Below are 19,661 nucleotides of genomic sequence, written 5' to 3'. Positions count from 1 at the left end.
CCTTTTATTTTTTTAACTGGATGAAAATAATAACAATGCCATCATCAAAAAAGGGAAAAAAAAAAAAGGAGATACATTTGATACTGAGGTACTTTAAACTCGTTTCATCAGAGGCTGTAAACTAGGGGCAAATGTTTTCTATAAAGCTGCTCTTTCTGAACACCAGCGTTTATGAAAGTCACATCCACTAAATCTGTGGGTCTTTCTCATGAATGTTTTATCTAATTCCAGCTTTGCTAGCGTGTCAGAGGGTTGAGCATTTGGTAGGTTTCCAGTTGTCTGGTAGAAATCCAGTTGCTTATTCATGGGTGAAATCTGAACAAGATGGAAGATACTGCAATGAGTGGAATTACCTTTTGGCTTTGATGAGCTGGTCTGAAACTGGAGGGAGAAGCAAAATTCTATTATATATCATTTTCCCCTTCCAGTTTTATTTATTTCCTTTCCCTCCACTCCATCCTTGCACTTTTCCCTGGGCACTTGGCAAATCCGCAAGTGCCGTTAATGTTGCTCCTTGGCTGAACATTAAATGCATATTTTTGAACACGACTGCTGACTCCTCCCTGTCTTGCACCTCAGTGACATGCCTGGATCCTGTTGGCTCAGCGCCTGGGATTGTGCGTGTTCTTGGAATATCCCAAGGGAAATCCCATCAAACTCCTGCTCACATGACCTAACGATTGTTTGAAAGTTTTGCAGCTTCTTTTCTTTTAACATCTGAGTTTAGAAGTTCATGTATTACATTGGGCTTCAGAGAACTTTACTTTGGCCCAGGTGACTTCTTTTTGCCTGGGTATGAAAAACTTTGCCAGAAACAATATGATGTCCATGTAAAGACTGAGATATAGTTGGTCACTGGACATTAGCCTTAAAGACAGACTACAAACAAGGAAAATACACCAACCTTTAGCCCACAGTCATTATGTGTGGTACTTCCATAATAGGTGTAATGCCTTGTGCAGAGTTCAAGGCTCACATATTTAAAGACTGCGGGATTTTCTTCCCACAGAGTTAAAAAGCAAAATGATGTTACTGTTGTAGCTAAAGACAAGGTTATTTTTATTCATTTAAAATATGTTGTGAATAATATGAACAAGTACAAAAAAGCCCACATGCAAACTAGTCAATATAGGATATTTTTATCTACCATTGTAGTCTACACCACTTCTCTATTAACCATCTTAAGCAAAAATATGCCAGACCATTTGGGCCTTAGTATAATGATGTTGTGATTTATTGCGCTCTCAGTTTCCATCCTGCAGCAATTACCAGAAGAGCTGATAATGGTCTGCAATTTGTTTTCCAGAACTGGGAGTAGCTGCCAGCAAGAGCGGCTCACAGGGAGAGGCGATGGCTGTTTACCTGCGCTGCTCAGCCGGGCCGGGGAGGACAGGTCAGTGACAGTCCTCTGAGAATACACAATGAAGTCCCGACCTGTTGAACTGATAACAGCTCTTTCTTCCCGGCCGGTGCAGTGGGACCCAACAGTATAAAAACTGACTTAGTTGGTATTAAATTTCTATTAAAAAGATAAGATCTGACTAAAATAATGGTCCATGTATCAGTCTTTATCCCCTCCAGTTCACTCGTATTGATTTAAGACACGTCCTTGATTCAAAGAATCAAGTGACACACCCCCTGTTTTTAAGGGTTTACAGCTCTAGCTATTGGTGGAGGTTCCTTATAATGAAATTTACTGTAAGGACTTGTTAAAGTTACATGGAATCTCTATAATCCATAGGGTTAGAGATGTTTCCTGTTTTGAACTGTTTTCTTGGTGACCGTGGAGTCAGTGTATTGAAGCTCAACACACATTTTTCAGAACTTGATCCTGCCCAGCTGTGACAACTATTTTTCAGCTGCCAAGTGATGAGATCCCGTGCATCTTACTGCAAAGGACAGATATTCGTCTTCAGATATAAGATTATTTCATAGTTATTGAAAGCTTTTGGGTTTCCCTAACTATCAGCAAGATTAGTTTAGTTCTCTTTTATAGGGAAGGGATTGCAGGCTGGAGAAAAGTAGTTTGACACAAGGTGTCATAGCCTAGGTAGCGGTAAACGTGCAGAGTAGGATTTCAGCAGTTAATCAGCTGAGGTCATCAGCTGATAGACAAATATTTTTCAGACTGAGAAAAAGCTTTTGGTCTTCTCTAAGAAAAAGAAAAAGTTGTTCTGTATTTTGCCATTGGGGAATGAAACGGACTTTTCAAAAAAGCTGTATTTGACTTAGCTGTATTCTGTCTCCTCTTCTGCTACTTCTCCTTGTGTGTTTAAATTCTTTGCTCTACCTGTGTTCAGTACCTGGTATTTTGGATGAGCAGTCACATAAAGAACTGTGTACTACTAGAGCATAATAAATATTCTTCTACCTTCATTAGGCTCAGCGTCTGACATTTTAGAGTGGTAAAATGGACTTCTAGTGTGCTTTATTTAAACAACAGTTAAATGGTTTGCCTTCCTCAAAATGTACTATATTTTTTCCTGTAAGATGGCTGGAAAGAGAGGAAGAATTCCTAATGGCATCCCCGTTGGTGAAAGCTGGAACATAAGGATCTGGATCACATCCAGTAACAGAACTAAAACCAATCCTACGTCAAGACAGTATAACAACCAGGGGATTGTAGATGCTAAGCACAGGTAAGTAAGGACTCTGCATTATTACTACTTTCTTCCTTCTGCTTTCTTTCACACATACGCTTCTCTTTGTGAGCACTCTCTCCTGGAATTTCCAAAGTCAGTGGGATTCCCACTAAGTTTTCAGCGAGAACAGGAATATCATGACTGCAGACACTTCAACGCACTTCCACTTTGGCAAGGAGGCATAAGTGTTTTCCCACCATCTTTCTCCCCATAAGCAGCAGCAACTCTTTTTTTCGCAGCTCATTTTGCTCCTAAACACTTCTGAAAGGTTATACTGAAGTCATTTCTCAGTGAGTAACCAAAATAATCAGGTTTAATTATGGCTAAGAACAAGGTCCAAAGTGTGGTTCGTTATAGTTCTTTGGTTCATCTAGAGTAAATAGGAGCTTATCTGTGGGGCTGCCTTGGTTTTTTACTTCAGCGATATCTGAAAACTATAGCTCAAGATCTTAGAGGAAACTTTGAACCCACTATACTAGTTTAAACAAGTTCGTGGCCTTTGGCTTTTTCATCTTTCCCTTTGGCTCACTGGTAGATTTGAGTGATTGCCGAGTAGTGTAAAAGCCTGGAAATTGGATATTAATCTTGAAACTCTTCTTTAGATTCTTTTCCCAAGGAGGGTGTTACACATTAAACGTTGCCCATCCAGCTGGGCATAGTTTTCCACTTTTATTTCAACTCTTATTCTCAATGAGAATGGTGGAAGCTCAGTATTTTGCAAGAATAGAGACTGGACCTGCGAAGCGATATGAAGATGGCTTTGTTTAAATGACTGTATGGCTTATTCTCATTAATAAAATGGCTTTGGAGTCACGTTAAACCTTTCCAGTAAAGGTATCAAAATGTTTTGCAATTTATATTTCACAAAGTAAGCAAATACTTGTGTCTTATTGCTGTGGCTTCACAGAATAAGCTGTGCTTGAGGTGGGAAGAGATCATGGTATTTAAATGCCCCAACTGGTGTAACAGAAAATATTAACAATTTGTCTAGTCTATTATTTTAGTCACTATTGCATTTCTACCACCCTTCTGAGGAAACTCAAACACCCTCGAGAGATTTGAATAATGATTCCATATGGGTTTGTAATGGAAGGAAGTTTAATTCTGAATAGAAAAATGTTAGTACTTCTGTATTTTCTGTGGAAGGATATGTTGGACTTGAGTACTTTATCAAAAAAATAACTTTTCATATTGGAAGTCCACCTTGTAAGTCACGTAATGCTTTTGAAAACTCTACCTTGCATGCCAGCCTTTCAGTCATTTGCCTGCATAATTCCTGTTGGTTTAAGAATTCCAGTCAGTACTCCGTTCATATCAAACCCAGACAAATAGAGAACAAATTAGTAATACAAGTGGTTCTTCCCATGTATGTATGCACATACAAATAATACTTAAGATTTATGCCTGATAGCGCTTTTTATCTTCAGCTATGGTATATGGAGAAAGTGGGTAGTGTAACCAGACGCCGGTTATTTAACTAAGTTTCCTCTTTGCCAATTTATATCAGTGACAGAGTGGTGCATCCATTCACCCACAGATGGATGCAGTATCAAGGGTTTCTCGAGGACTTCAGAAGCCTTGAACTTACTCCTGCTTTAAGAACAATAACATGAATTTTTCTTTCTGAAAGATTTTAAGATTAAAGAGAGCAGTCACTGATTCCAATACAGTGAGTTTGGGCCCAGGTCAGACCCTGATAATTGCTACGAGTTAGCCACTCAGAAAAGCCTGACATAGCTCGTAACTTGGCTGAGCACACCAAAATGAAAGAGTTCAGCGAGGAAACCTGTGTATGTCTTAAAAGTGGTGGCTTCGTCCAGTGCAAATCAGAGTAGGTCCGTACAATTAGAGATTCCCACTTGGTTTCTTGAGTCTGTGCTGATTTACCCCCTTTTTGGTCTGACCCTTTGCTCCTGACAGGCTTGCAAAGAGCAAACTCTATTTGCAAGTCTAATAATGTGGCTGAAACTGGTAATTACTATACATACTTCTGGAAGATCTATAATATAATTAGCAGCTGCTGTGAGTTGCAAGATGACAATAAGAGAAGATTTATGTGCTTCCTTTTAACTTAAGTATGGTTTACTTCGATAAATACAATTCTGAGATAAGAATAAATGCATATTGCATTGGCCAATCTCCCCTGTGACACCGAGATATGTATTACCTCTTTGCTCCAATTATCCAAAATGATGTTGCTTTCCCTTTTTCTCTGCTTTGATTGCCTTTTTAAGTGCTCTCCACCGCCCTTGCCAAAGGGGTGCAATTATCCCTACAGGTTAAACCTCTTGATTTTGGGTGGAGAAGTTGTGTAAACGTGTTGCCAGTGTGGCGGCTTGGTGAATCAAACTTTCTGCCTTTACATAACTTCTTTCATTAAGAGTCGCACCTGAGAGTCTGAGGAAGCCTTGGTTGTTTGGGTAAGAAAATGACTGAAGCCAGCGAGCAAGGGAGCTCTTCCTGTCCTGGTCTGCTTGGTCCCGCACTGTCACTGTGCTGCCAAAGCTTGTTGCTGGTCTGCCCCTTTGCACCTCTGATGTTCTAGCACAAAGAAGGTGTCCACTGTATGTAACTGGCAGCCTTTGGACAATCATTTACCATCTCTCTAGACTTCATTAAGCAGAAATTGACCTAAAGTACTAGCGAAGGGACTGTGATCGGGGCCTTCCCAGAGCTTGAAACTCAAGGCAGGAGCCTGGCTGGCACCAAGTCCAGATCTCTTACCATCTCTCAAAAGTCTAGAGCATTCTCAGGTTTTAAAGGCCACCTCCAGCACAGGTGAGTGCAGTTTCTGACACAACCTTAACAAAAAGGTCTCTAAGAGGGCCCTTGTCAAAATGTCATCCCTTTCAGGCATGGTTTCTCCAGCGGGACCAGTGACTTAAGTTCTTCTGCTGAAGTTTAGGATTGCAGAACTCATTACAAGGGTGTAAACTCTCTATTCCTTGCTTTCCTAATATGCCTAATATGGTGAAGACATTTATTCTATTGCCTTTCAAGCCCTCTGTGCTCAGAAGGGATTAAGATTTGCATCTTCCACTGCCCCCTCAAAGAAGGTGGAGGGAACATCAAAACCGCGATGCAACTGAAAGTGTGACTGAAGCTAATAAAACCCCATTCTCTTGAAACGTCCTTGTTCCGGAGCTTACTGCATGAGGAAGACTTCTGTACCTGCCAGCCTGCAGCTCAGTTGTACTGGTGTTGTGCAGTTCGCTGGTTACAAACGGTACTAGATGCACTTATGATAAACTCTTTGTTGGACCTCTAATCTCTGCATGGCTGTGCTCATTTGAAATGTGAAAGCCGACTATGTGCTGTGCTGCACTGTACGGCTCGGTTAGGTAATAACTAAAATGCCGAAGAAAAGATCATGACAAAAATCATGATGATGATGATGACGATAAAAGTAAAATGATGTAATTGGAAAATCTCTCATGTTACCTATGCTTCGTCTGAGCAATTTAGAGAAGAACTCCCAGTTCCCAAATGTTGGATTGGGAAAGAAACTCCCAGACAGCAAAACTAGAGGCATAGTTATCAGTTATTTAGTAATGGAGTTGCTTTTTTGGGGAAAAAGAGGAGACGCTAAAGATTTAAAACATTAAAGTTGCCTGAAGCACAGAGTGAGTGAAAAGGTGATAATGTGGAACTCTGAGTTTGACTCTTTGGAGGTGTAAGGGGAGTAAATGCTTGCTGTTTCAGCCATTTATAAAAGCATCCCTGCTTTCTTCATGAATGTTTCACAAATGTTGCAATTTTAATCCCAATTCAGAAAGAATTTAACTGTTTTTCAGAAAGGGATTAGATTTAATGAAAGCTTTTCTGCTGATTCTGATAGGATTTTGAAAAAAGCCTAAAAGATAATATGCTCTAACCACTATATTTTCTGGTTCGCTCTTGTAGTAGTAAGACTGCTCTCCCTAAAAATTGCAGGATGATCTGGGACCTCATCCAACTCATGCTCAAGTCTTTCCACTCAAATAGAATCCTTGGTGAAAAAAATTAGAGATGATTACTCCGTAAATATAACGCACTGTCGGTTATGGGTCTTTCAGTTACCCTTGCATTTGTTCCAAAGCTTGGTACAGGATGCTTAGGAGAACTGCATAGTATTACAGGCCTTTGTTTGAATTCTATCCTTTTTATTCTGAAGATATTTTTTTTTTAATATATAAAAAAGGAGCAAGAAATTTATGAAAATGCAGGCCATGTCAACATAGTTCAGTTTCTCAACTTGTCATCTTGTCTCAGTTCTAACTGGAAGAGCCTGAAGAAGGCCCTATGGCCAACTTGTCAGCTCTAATCTCCCCTTCTACTCTTAGCGGATATTTTATTAACACTTTTTAAGACTGTTTTTTATTTATTTTGCAGACTACATGCTGAGGCAGCAGCCAGTTTGTTTCTCTTCATCTTTCTCTCTTCTTGCTCTCTGCTGCATGAGAGAGAGGTTGGCTCTTCTGCCATCAGAGTCCACAAATCACGGCAAAAGGGATTGTTGCAGTTTTCATAAATGTGGTGTTACTTGAAAATTATAGACTGCAACTGCTTATTGCAGTTCTGTGCAAGGGCTGTAAATTGGGCCCTGTATCTTTCTGGTGACAGTCATTCCCGCAACAGGCCTTTTAGGAAATTGGAAGGGAAATTAAACAAGAGCAAGGGGTAGCTTTCCTTTTATCTTTGACATGCCTTCCTGAAATCCTTATCTATCATATTCAGGCAGAGATGTTACTGAATTGGTGGTGGATTTAGATGTTGTCTGTTTCTGAGACTGGAGACTGCTGATCCTGCACGCTCTCTGAGGCACGACTGTTGACAGGGTCTGGTTGCACATGAAGTTTTATGAATGATGGACCAGGATGACATGGCACCAATGGAATGTGTTATTTCTCCGTGTTCACTGTTCATTCGTTTATAAATCAACTTGCTCAAGCCCATTTAAAAGGATTGAGCTAGCTGAATGTGCTGTGGCCATAGGTGGGGAATGGTTTGCAGAGAAGATTGAGTAAAAGAAGGCTACATGGTGAAGGAGGCTTCATTTCGCTTGCCCAGGGGATAAAGATAAATGAACTGGAGGCTCTGTTGTCCCCTTTGTTGGCTCTCTGGCCCACGGATCCAGGCATGCAGGAGTAAACAAGTCTACCTGCTTGGTTGCCCACTCCTTGCAGGATGGACACGGTGGCAAGGAGAACTGGGATTGACTGTTCGTCTTATTCACTGGCCTAATTGCCTGAGCCAGTGCACAGGGTGATGGTGCATACTCAAATCCCACCTTCCCGTCCTGTACGAGTAAGGGAACTGTAAATGTAAGGTGCATTTCTGAGAATCAGTGCCTCCTTGAGGTGATGCATCTTACGCACTGCCCTGTGTGTTGGGATGTGCCCAGTCCTAATCCAGCCCTGCAGTCCTGGCCTTCCTTCAAGTTTGGTTTGATGGGAAGGGCTCCTCACCTAACCTTACCTTTCTCTTCGCCACAGAACTCGCCTGAAATGAACTCTGTGTTGACACTCACATGGGCAAAAAGCCTCTGTCTGGAAAGGCCTTTTTATATCTGTTCTTCAGGAGAAGAACACGTGTTAATTCTGGCTATGGCAGATCCTCTAGGCCCACACCTCTGACACACCCAATATAAAGAGAGTTTAAACAAGCACTTACCCTTAGGGGTGGGAGGGATGCTCAGTTTTATCACCTTACCACACCCCAGATGCAGTCCTGGTTTCCTCCAGGCCCTGTTAGAACAACCAGGTTCTTTCCCTGTGTGTGGTAAGTGGCCTCCGTGCTGGGTTTGTGTCCCTTCGCAGTCTCTTGCTCCGTAATACTCTCTACTGCAAGAAAACTGTCGGGTACAAAAGCACCTTCTTGCACAGGTTGGAGAGAACCAGCCAGTGCTACGAATATATCAAATGATGGATTTAACACCTCCATGCATCTCCAACCAAACCAGAAACCTGACCTTGAAACACCTGTGCCTCTCCAGCGTTGCTGGTGTTGGTGCCAGTGGAACAATGCCTTACCTAAAACCACGGCGTGACAAACCCTCAGACACGCCTGGTGAGAACTGGCATGGGTCCCTGGTTGTACTGACTGCTCTGCCAGGACAAAGGCTTTCTCACTCACTCTGCCATGTTTAAAGGGGCACGAGCAAATTAAAAGGCACAGTTAAAAGCACTGATTTCCTTATCTTGCCTATTACTATTGCTTTTAATTATTCTGAATGATAGATCCTAAAAAACCAGATTTGCTTTTGATCTTTAATACCACACGTTTACTTTTCGCTAAGCCCAAACAAGGAAAACCTATAACTCAATTTCACATTTGTCTGCCCCCTGTTTGTTTTCATGTACGAGCACAGTGCTGCAATGTTCAGGCTGCAGATGGTGCCAAGGAAAATTGAAGTCCAAACCGAGAAGCTGCTTTCACTGGAATTTAGAAAAACAAATACAGAAAGCTTTCTGTTGCACATTTTATTTCATTTTTAATAAATCTAAATTTTGGGTCAACTCAACCTGACAGTGTTTATCTAAATAAAAATGCAACAGTTAAGGGAATGAGAGCTGAACCTTAAATCAGAGGAGGAGGAGACTTTGATTAGTATTTGGCTAGGAAGAGGGAAAGCGTCTAAAGCAAGAGGATTTGAAGGCCTTGCCATGTTTCCACTGAAGTGGGTATAAATTTTGTCAGTGCCTTTGAAGGAAGTATAATCAGACTGTAAATTAGTGATTCTGCATTACTTTATAACTCTGACTCAAATCTAGTGCTTCTAGCTAACTTCTGGTTTTAGCTGGAGAGCTAACTGGAGGGGTTATTTGGAGTTGCCTTAAACCTATATGCTGCTAAATGATTTACTGGATATCTAGATACCTATAATCCTGGAATTAGACCTACTGGGATATAAATCCCTGAAGCTCACAAGCAGTTAAATAAGGACTAAAAGGAAAAAGAAAAACCCATCTAATCCTTTCCATGCTAAGGTATATAATAGCACAAAATTGGAAAAATCCATCTTCTACACCGAATAAAGAGTGATTACAAATGAAGGCAAGAACATTATCCAAAAATATTAGGAGCTGGAGAAGTACTATGATCAAATAGAGCAACAAACAATTCTTGAAAGAAAGGGAAACTGCATAAATATTCATGTATGCATTTTAAAGGGTCTGCACTGACACTAAGTAGAGCTGCTTTTGTACGCACTTTTATCAAAATTCTTGGCGAACCTAATTCCCTACCTTTATTGCAAAGTTTTGCTTTTTCTGTGCCAGGAGAGCGTATGCAAAGCTCGCATAAGGAGAGTGAAACCATGGGCTGGATTTGCTAAGGCCTGTGAAACTTCTCCTGCCTTATTGTGAGCGAACAGGGACTGAGTGGCCTGAGACGGAAATCTAACAGTCAGCCTCCAAAACCGACTGTGGGCAGGAGAAAACTACCGAAGGACTTCAGTGGTCCAGCAACCAAGCCCTGTTAGCGTCCTTGTCCCTCTGTGTTTTCTGCTCCAGGTGGGCTGATAACACAGTTCTCCTTTTAGACAGCCCGGCTGAGGAAGGAGAGCCGCGGCTCTGGTTGCATCGTGCAAGAGGCAGACTGCCCACATAGGCTCTGTGGGGGGTGAATACAACTGCGTGCGGGTAATGGAGCCACAAAAACTGACTTTGAAGGACCTTGGCGTGATTCAGGGCTGATACAAAACCCCGCACGGTGCTGAAGAAATGAGGAAAGAAAGTTTAAGGCGTATACAAGGGTCCTTTGCACAGCTGTTGCTGAATGGGGGCAAACGATGTTCATTTGATAGAGTGTGTGCGGCCGCGTGCGCGGCGGTATCTCTCAGAACAAGGGTTATTGTATTCACTGCAGTTATCCTGTGGGAAAGGAAGTAATATACTTCCATCCTAATTCCTGAAGTGTTCCTGGAAGAGCCAACTGATGAACTGACTGTGGTACTTCCAGTACCTCGTCTGGTCGTTCTGAAATTGATTTCACAAATATTTCATGTGTGTCAGGTGGGCCGATGAGGAAGAGAAGAAATCTAAGAACAATTGATTTTACCCTTGCTCTGCTATATATCCTTATCACCTTAATATTGCAGAAGTCAGGCTATGTCCTGCAGTCCTGCTGCTAAGTAATTAGAAGCAATTCCCTCAATAAGGCGACTTGCATGTGAGTAATGGCAAATCCTGCAGGATCCGGCCCTGCACCGCTACTGTATAAATGAGATTTTGTACAAATAGTCACATTTATGTGCAACCAGTGGATGTATTACTTTGATCATTTAACAAAACGAGCAGAGGCAGGTAATTAATTGTGGCTAGTTAGTATTTGCCCAGTATTCACAAGTAGGAGCGGATCATGGTTATTCTGCCTCTGGGCCTATCTTTGCATAATTTGCTTTGTTTGGTAACATAATGCACATTCCAGACGCCAGGAAAGAGTCATATAATCCCTTTATGGTGGAACCTGTGTGTTTACTAATAGCCACGTACAGTTGGTGTGAATGTGTTTGCGTCCAGTTTCTGCCCGCTGACCCGGGTTGTGCATTCGTGCGGGAGGAGCAGTGGGCACCTGCCCCTCGCGGGAGGCAGGAATAAGCCTTGGCCAAAGGCAGTATGCTAAAATCATGTGCTTCCCAAACTGCTCCAAATCTCAAGGCAATTTCATGTGGTTTGCCCTTCAACAGATGATTTATGTTAGTGAGTTGTGGAGTCAGCATTTCCCTTGATAAATTTTATTCTCCAATAGGCGTTATTGAAATGCAGAAGTTACTGGGTTCACAGACCAGAGTTTCTCAGGTAGCAGGCTGCAAGGTGCGTGTCCTCCTACGCTGGCGCCTTCGCATTATTCACCACAGACTGGCTATTCTGTGAGCCCAGAGGATACGTAGCAAAGCCACTGCTGACTCCAGCCCTTCCAAAACTTGCTGATAGGTCAAAAGAGCTTCCTTAGAGGTTTGCGTTTTTTTTCTCTTGGAAATGCACATTTTAAGTTCCCCTCCAACAAATACCAACGAGAGCAAAAGCAGATAAATGTTAAGCTTCCTTTGCATTCCACAAGAGGTCCCAGCTGGTCTTTCTCTTCCAGCGGCAACCCTGGGGCAGAAGGCAATGCTTTTTATTTCCTCTCACAGTATGCAAAACAAAACCTTAATAAGGATTGACATAGCTCCTCTTCTCCATGTGTAGTTCAGGGGGCTTTTCCTGAAAATCTCACTGGGTGCAGGGTGGCCTAAGACTTTCTAAGCACTTTGGCTGAAATTCTGTTCAAAGTTTTATCAGACGGCTTTGCACGTGGATGAATTTCAGCCATAGTTTCTGTTTCACCTATATTACTGATTTTTAAGGCCATCAGGAACCGTTATAATCATCTTGGCTGACTCCCATAAGCCAGAGGATTTTGCTTAGTGATTCTTGCATCGAGCTTGTGGTAAAGCTAGAACACATAGTTTAGAAATACATTCAACCTTGATTTAAAAACGCAAGTGACAGGGGGTTTGCCCTGGATAGTTTATCACTCATCCCGGCTTGTTCTCACAGATCAATTATCTGGCTTATAGAATTTAGATTGTACAAGAAGAGGAAGCAAAATGTAATGGTGTCTCCCTCCACAAACCCTGTATTACCCCAGATGAGACTAAGAATTGCATATATTGATACATTTACAAATCAGTACACAAGTATTTTCAGAATTTCAAAGAAATGGCACATTAAAACAAGACGCCCTGAGAGCTGGAGCTTTTTCTTTAAAATATTTGCAGTGAAGTTCCTATATGTTACACAAAAACATACTTTTTCTGGCAGTTAAAGTGTTTCTTTACTTATATACTTGGAGGCTTGATTCTGGGCAATAGTGAAGTTGAAGAAATTTGATGTCGTTTAGCAAGCCAACACAGAACTGAAAGTTGACACGTTGCTTTCAAAGAAAAAATTGCGTATCGCATGTGCTGAGAGAGTGTCTTCATCTGTGTTGGGTGTGCTGCAGTCAACCTCTGCCTAATTAGACCTGTCGCCTTGTTAGCCAGTCAAACCCCTGGGAGCTTGTCCATCTGAAAGTTCATGGAGACCATTGCGCTCATTTCTGTGGTGATAAATGATGTCCCAATATTCAGATTTCATGCCTCGCCTTGTGCGTGTTTGCTCCTTAGGGGAACATGTGGCACGAGCTGTAGAGCGGTGTTCTCAACCTTTGCTGAGCCCTTTGCCAATAGTGTTTTGGCAACCAGCAAACTGCTGGCAACATCATCTTTTGCCTTGCTTGGTAACTGGGACCGTTGTGGAAGAGTTTCCTTTGGTCACAGGCCATGTTGAAGGGCTCCTTGGGTGGCATGCTGGCTCTCAGCCGAGAGAACAAGCCTATGCTCTCACTGCTAGTCATCTTTCAAGTGTACGAACTGGGGACAGGGTACCAAAACATTATGCAATGCTAGACAGGTCCAGGTTAAGGTTCTGTGATAATGAAATAAAGGTTGCCCATAGCAGCAATCATTCTACTTAGTTCTTTCTTCCTTTTTTTTTTTTTTTACTACTCAGTAAACATCTTATCAAAGTTCAGAAGGGAAGCCAATAGTATACAAGCACGGTGAAGAAAACCTTATCAGTTGGAGCCTAAGTTAATATTTGCCCCTTTATTTAAGACTTTGCTGGTGGATGAGAAGAATAATTGCATCAATAGCAATTGATTAGCCATTAATATCTGTAACAGCTGTTAAGCCACTATGAACTTGTGAATGGGATAACTGGTATAAAACTGGCCGGGTGCCATTTGACTTCAACAAACCTTCAGGAACCCTCACCGTGAGGTGGTCAGGAGCACAAGAGTGTTCTTCTGCAGGTGCTGCTACTGCATCTGTACGACATGCAGAGGCCTTAAAATGGAAGCCAAGTAGCAAGTGGTTTCCTAAATTTCCCCTGTATCAAATCACAGAATTATAGAAAATTTGTAATTACAGGAAATGTTCTGAAAAAATTAGCATCCCCCATTTCTGACTGGATCAATTATAATGATTTCTTTGTAATTTTAAGCATCTCCACTGCTTTTTTAGTCCAGTTTTTACTAAATGAAAATTTCTTTCCTTCTGAGAAATGGAACATCTTTGGACGATGCAAACTTGAACTGAATTCAAGTGTCTTGGTGTTTCATTGGCAAGAAATAAAAGACAAAAAAATGACATCCTTTGTAGGTTTATCCATCACCGAAACATCCAATATTTCAATGTTTAGCTGGTATTGGGACTATAACGTTTCTCTGTCTTTAATAAGGAGCATTTTACACGTTATGTAGGATACTCGCTTTTAAAATGTTGTTTATATTTACTAATGCAGTTGTTCTCTGTGCTTACATTAGACAATATCTGAATCACCTGGTACATGATGCTAATTCATTTTTAATGATATGTAAATGCCAATATAATACATACATGCGTATGTACATAAAGAAGCTTCTAGGACAGAAAAGCATATTAACTGTAGCTGACTGCTAAAAGTGGGAAAAATAATCTTCATGTGGAAGTAAGAAATCAGAGGGGAAAATCCCTCTGCTTTGCATTTAATTTCAGGATTGATGTACATCTTAGATTATCTAGGAATGAGATTTCACTGCCTCTGAAAATGTTCACTGGTGGCAATAGATGGCCTCATCCTCAGGTTCCACCACAAAAGTCCAATTGACGTACTGGGACCGTGATTCTACCCGGTGTGCATTGGTCCGTGAGATACACACTGCAGCTCTTCTGCAGGTGTGATTCTCTCTGACCCGTTCAAATGACAATAAGTGAGCACTTTCTCAAGGCTCCAATTATTTCCATCTGGTAAAGGAAGGATGCACTTGACACAGGTGTCTACTGGCCTTTTCAACTCCAAATGGCCAATCTCCAACTGGCTCAGCGGTGGGACTATTCCCACAGGAAGGGGAAACGTCCCTGCATGCACACTTCCTTTCACAGCTAATCCTCGTGCCACGAAGAACCCGTCTGAGATATTTCAACATGCTTCACGTTCAATTGTTTATCTAGAGAGAAAGTTCAGTGCAGGTATTTACTGCCCATTTTTTTATCTTAAAAGCCTGGAAGAGCTGGCTATCATTTGCACTGAACTCTGAAATCAGTAGTCCCAGAGCAACGGCCTCTATTTTTTAATTTTAAGCTGAAAAAAAACCCAGCATGCTCTAGCTTTGCTTCTTGGTTTTTGCCCTTTCATTTATTTTTTTTTTCCTAACAGGGACAAGCCTAAAGCACAGGTGGCTGCTGTGGTTCTTTATTTCTGCTGATAGCTATTGACCTGCCAACTGGCTATTCTCTTGGTAATAGTAAACAGGTTCCTAATGGTTAAACTTCCTTCCATTTAAATTCTGTAGTCCAAAAATAATCTAGTATTTTATTAGCCAGGGAACATATTATTAAACACATACATCATTCTTACCAGACTGTACCTCTGTAAACCTAAGTAGTTTTAAGTCGATATTTTAGGGTTTTTTTGGTTTTTAATTTTAAAAATTTTGGGATAGGACTGCAAACAATGGAAATTAAAAAGTGAATGGAGTGTTTGGTATGTGAGTAGAAGGCCTGGGAGATAGAAGCTGTACACAAGTTTGACAGTGTGTTTGAAACTACTTGAGAAAGAGTATCTGACAAGTAGCAGACTCCTTGCTGGTTATGGTAGACTCAGAAGTCAATAGTTGATTTCAAGGGGTATATTTCTCTGGATTATCTTGGTTTATATGAGTTATGACACCTAGATTTTTTATTTTTTGCTATTTACATGTTGAAATTATAAAAATCCATCATACTTTCTCAACTACTAAAAGAAAGGCAAGATCTTCCTGGCATCAGCTAGATGACCCCTTCAGTTAATTGATTATGAAAGTATCGGGGCTTTCATATGTTAATGTGATCTGGGCAAGACCCTTTCTGGTGTAGCCAAACCATATGGAATTTATATCTGTCGGTACGTGGGGAAACGACATTATTTACTCCAGGATATGGTAATGCTCTCATTGACTTTCTGAATCTTGTGAATGAGTGTTAATGCTCGCGGAGTTGACAGACTGCTATCACAGGCTCGACCAAAGTACAATCCAGCAGGCTCTGGTCAAGCTCTTGCACACGTTGCTCTGCCAAAGGACTTCAGCCTTCACCTACAACACCCTTGTTTTTCCATTACTAAGACTTTCCTAAACATACGGAGCCAAAGAGACGTATTAACGCATGCATGCATGCCAGAAGGCACAGTATGTCTCTGTGACCAGGAAGCACACTCGTTATTTAACAATGGATAGAGCTATCTGCGTTTGCTTTTGATCTGAGTTAATCTTAGCCACCTTAGTTATTATCATTTAGGTCACCTAATGCATTATTTAAGTGAACCTTAGCTGGCCAGGGTGTCCAAATTTCCTTTTCCCACAATAATGGGAAAAGACAGCTTTACTTTTCCTCTCGTTTCCTCATTTGGATGTCACGCAGGTACGATCCTGTCCTGTTGTGCTCTTTTAGAAAGGTCTGCGGGTTCAGCGTCCTGACCCCACTCATCTGGACATCCCCTTGCATGGCTAAAAATCCATGTGTTATTGCAATCAGTGACTTTTACCATCACCGTGGCTGGCTGCTGCTTCTCTTCAGTGAAAGTGTTGTTTTTAAATATATGTCCCTACTCTGCCTTGAGGGAGATGTATTTTTCTACCTAACAAAAAGCCACAAAAAACCCACCCCCAAACCCTCCCACAACCTGCCACCCCTCCTTCCCCCCCAATAAAACAAAACAAAAGAAAACAAAAAAAATCAAAATGGGATTTTCTGGATTGTTCAGTTGTTGAAACAATCTGTGGCCACAAATGGGTCGTCTCAGTCACATGAATTTCAATGGAGAAAGTGGCTCAAGGGGAGGCGTTGAACTAACTGGCATGAAGAACAAGTGGGCTAATCTAGAAATGAGGTCTGGGCCAAAAAGGTGGTTGTGTTGGTTTTTTTTTCCTTTGCTAACTTTTAGTGACAAAAGGCTGCTTATTCTAATTGTTTTTTTCCTGAAAAAATATGTTTTTGGAAATTTTCTTTGTTGTTTTTGAAAGGTGTTTTTCAAAATCCAAATTTTTAAGTCATTTGTGATATATACACACACACACACCCCCGCCTATAAAATTTAAAAAGCGTATTTCTGTTTTTTCAGTATAAATCCAAACTTTCCTGGCCACATGAGCCCTTCTTGTGAATAATGAAAGCTGAACCCAATGGGGAGAAGTAGAGCAGAGAGGAGACATGGACATAATTGGTTCGGGGATGGGAGAGCAGCTCCAGAGAAGGGACTACTCCGGAAACCGTACCCTTGCCCAGTGTCCCTACAGCAGGGCTCTTCCTCCTGAAGCCACCCATCTGCTAGCACTGGTTTTCCCTGCCTCTCTTGCAGGGCTCGTGCTGGGAGGGTCCCTCGGTGTGGATTTGAGGAAGGTGAAGGCGGTGTTGAGTTGCGTGGCTTCCACCTTAAAACTCCGTGTGGAATTTGGGAGCTCTGTGGGGCCCCGGGTGCTGCTCGTTAGCCTGCCCTTCCATCTCAGCAGCAGCCTGGCCAAACCTCTGCTCTTCATGCCTCTGCTGTGCCCCAGACACCACGGGCACAAATAATTTTGGATAAGTCTCTACTGAAGTTTGATTTAATAAATCCCTCTAATAAGTGGAACAAAGGAACAGAAAAGATCCCTTTGGCGGCTGAGCCAGCTTAAACGAGCAGAATGCTTTATAATTAACAATCCGGTGGTTCACTTCACATGCTTGGCTTTATAAAGAGCAAAGTGAAAAATACTTCTAAAGCGTTCAGTGAAATGGTTGTTTTAAAGGAGTATAGAAACGCTCTTCTAGCCACTGACCACCAGCAGCGATCATAAGGCCACGCAGCTCGGGGTCACTTTCACAAAATGGTTGCCAATATTTTCTCAGCAAACTCTCTATCGATTGCATAAATACAGTACAGTACCCATGAGGTAGTGTTGACCTGTCACATAGTAAAGATGTGGCAAGCCCCATAATTCATTACCAGTTGGAAATAGAACATCATTGGAGAGATAAGGATAACAATGACTTTCCATCCAATGATAAATTACTAGCAGCTGCATTATTTTCCCTCACTTATATATGGCTCTCTTTATTGAATTTAGCTTGAGATAAATAAATGATCTGCCAGGAGCCTGGTTAATATTACTTCTCTGGGACCCATTTCAGGCCCAACTAGGCTTTTGCTGATAATATCTTTAAGCTTTTCAGTAGGGAGAGACATAACATTTGTTTCTGACAAGAACCCTATGTCGCCTTATCTGTTTCATTTGAGAGGCCGTCGACCTCAGCTTCTTTAGTTAAAATGAGAGCTTTACTGTAGAGGCTAAGTTCTTGAACTTGACTCCCTTCTTACAATGAGATTATATGTCCTGGTTGTAAATTTGAAGCCACACATGATATACAGTTATTCCTAGCGTTTCCTGTTGATCACAGGGTGGTATTGATTGCCCCGCTTTTGGAATCTTTCTCCTGTTGGTTTGAAAAGGAATTCCGTCTTTTTTATATTATTATTTTTTACCCCGCGATAATCTGTGAGCTTGTCAAGGCACGTTTATATTTAACTTCATGCATTTATTCCATTTGAAAAGGACAGTGTTTTTTCACAACCTCTCCCTCCTCCTTCCACCTTAGAAAAGGCAGCTTAACAAACACGTATCCCCTTGGTTAAAAAACAAAAAGGCCGGTCTAAGAACAAAAGATTAACTCTTTCTTTCTGTGAATCAACGTGCCGAGGGAGGCACTTGAACTCCTGAAATTCTTTTTATCACCGTTAATAATTTATCTACTGCTTCGGCGATTTTGGCCTTTGCAGATATGGTTGGAAGAGAGGAGGCAGGGAGGGGATGGAGCAGAGGTGTGAGGCAGCAGGCGCAATCCTGCACTCCTGCGGGAACTGTTTGGATACCTCGAATGTGGTATTTTTGTTATTTCTGGGAAGCCCTATCATCGGGTTATAGATTAAAATCAGACAGTTGCCATTTTTCATACAGTGTGAATTAGAGGAAATTAAACCCAACCACTTCTGATAAATCCTCTCATAAATAAACTCGCCGGTGGTGTTAAATATAAGTCCAGCCACAGTTTGATTCACATTAGGGAGAACAAAGAACAAGTTCCATCTATTTTAACACTCCATCATCATTATTGTTATTTATACTCTAGTAATGCCTAAAGGCTCCAGCTGAGTTTGGAGCCCCCATCTGCTAAATGCATAATCAGACGTGCCTTGGAGAGTTTGCGGTAGGAATAAGACAGAAGGAGCAAGGGAAAGAACTATTACACCTTCCTGTCCCTTTCGCTTTACAGCTCGGAAACTGAGGCACGAAGAAAGGACTTTGCTCAAGGCAGTGAGGAAGATCTTCAGCAAGGTTGGCAACTCCCAAGAGATGATCCGAGTTTCTGCCAAGTGCCTTGATGTAAGATCATTTTCTGCAGTTTTTTTTGGGGGGTCACCTGTCTCCTTTACGCTTTCCCACTAGGCAAAATTTAGAAGATAAAATGGGAATATGACAATAAATCTCGTTTATCTGATGTTAGAAGAATTCGCGGTTAGGAAAAAAGGCACACCCTAAACAGCATGTTGCGTAGATTTGTGTAAGAGAAGATACAATCTGTGTGCATATTAATTTTAATTTGAAAAATGTCTCGTCTTGAAATGAAATAAGGAAAATTTGCCTTTTTATATATCAGGAGTAGTTTTGGCATGTACCAGCCATTTCCCATGTCAAATCAGAAGATAAAAAAAATATTGCACAATGCTCCCAAAAGGCAGAAAGATTAATATTTATTAAATCAGAAAAATAGGATAGTCATGTGACATGCAATCTGTGTCAGCCGGAACCATTTCTTGTTTATCTTGAGAGACTGACAGGATCTTCTCACCAATAATTATTAGCTAAACTCTTCAGAAATTAATTTCACATACAATCACAAACACAGACAGCAGGAAAAAAAAAAAAAGGGATGGCGGATATCGAATAAATTATTTGCTGCCAATG

At 41.3% G+C, this 19,661-nt stretch overlaps 1 long non-coding RNA gene across 1 annotated transcript in view; it reads left to right on the top strand.

The window, feature by feature from the left end:
• The window catches only part of LOC134515561 (uncharacterized), a 60,128-nt gene that overhangs the window by 35,277 nt on the left and 5,190 nt on the right, over nt 1-19,661 (top strand). Inside the window, exons 3-5 of the long non-coding RNA XR_010071054.1 lie at nt 1,307-1,393; nt 2,491-2,639; nt 18,970-19,079. This is a non-coding gene — a long non-coding RNA (uncharacterized LOC134515561). The remainder of the gene's footprint in view (nt 1-1,306; nt 1,394-2,490; nt 2,640-18,969; nt 19,080-19,661) is intronic.

The sequence above is a fragment of the Chroicocephalus ridibundus genome, chromosome 4, assembly GCF_963924245.1.
Source record: "Chroicocephalus ridibundus chromosome 4, bChrRid1.1, whole genome shotgun sequence".
In the NCBI taxonomy this organism is placed as follows: domain Eukaryota; kingdom Metazoa; phylum Chordata; class Aves; order Charadriiformes; family Laridae; genus Chroicocephalus; species Chroicocephalus ridibundus.
Note: the sequence above shows the minus strand (reverse complement) of the source record. Positions and strands in the feature narration are given on the sequence as shown.